The 314-nt window shown below is 51.0% G+C and overlaps 1 protein-coding gene and 1 long non-coding RNA gene across 2 annotated transcripts in view; one reads left to right on the plus strand and one right to left on the minus strand.

Moving 5' to 3' along the window:
• Positions 1-314, minus strand: part of LOC119594548 (transcription initiation factor TFIID subunit 10-like) — a gene marked incomplete in the record, with an annotated part of 45,035 nt that overhangs the window by 17,988 nt on the left and 26,733 nt on the right. Inside the window, 1 exon segment of the mRNA XM_037943580.1 lies at positions 29-111.
• Positions 1-314, plus strand: part of LOC119594549 — a 29,256-nt gene that overhangs the window by 9,099 nt on the left and 19,843 nt on the right. The gene's annotated exons all lie outside the window — the stretch shown is intronic.

Consider the following 314-nt stretch of genomic DNA (forward strand, 5'->3'; position numbering starts at 1 on the left):
GAAACACACCACGTGGTATAATACTCACCGAACAGAGGCGCTGGCGGTTCAGTGGCTCAGTGGTTCAGCGGTTCTGTGGTTCAACGGTCCAATGGCTGAACCTCGAGCGACCTGCGGGAGATAAATCGTGTTGAAGCCATTGATCACTTTATTGAACTCCCACATACACGCATAAAACACACACGTACACATACGCGCACTCAAAGGGGCCTCTCTCACCTGTCCGCATTTGCATACACTCTACGTGACCCTGTGGGCAAGGGTTGTCGGCCTCTTACCCTATTCTAATATTTATTCGCAGACCCTCATGTCTG

The sequence above is a fragment of the Penaeus monodon genome, chromosome 34, assembly GCF_015228065.2.
Source record: "Penaeus monodon isolate SGIC_2016 chromosome 34, NSTDA_Pmon_1, whole genome shotgun sequence".
In the NCBI taxonomy this organism is placed as follows: Eukaryota; Metazoa; Arthropoda; class Malacostraca; order Decapoda; family Penaeidae; genus Penaeus; species Penaeus monodon.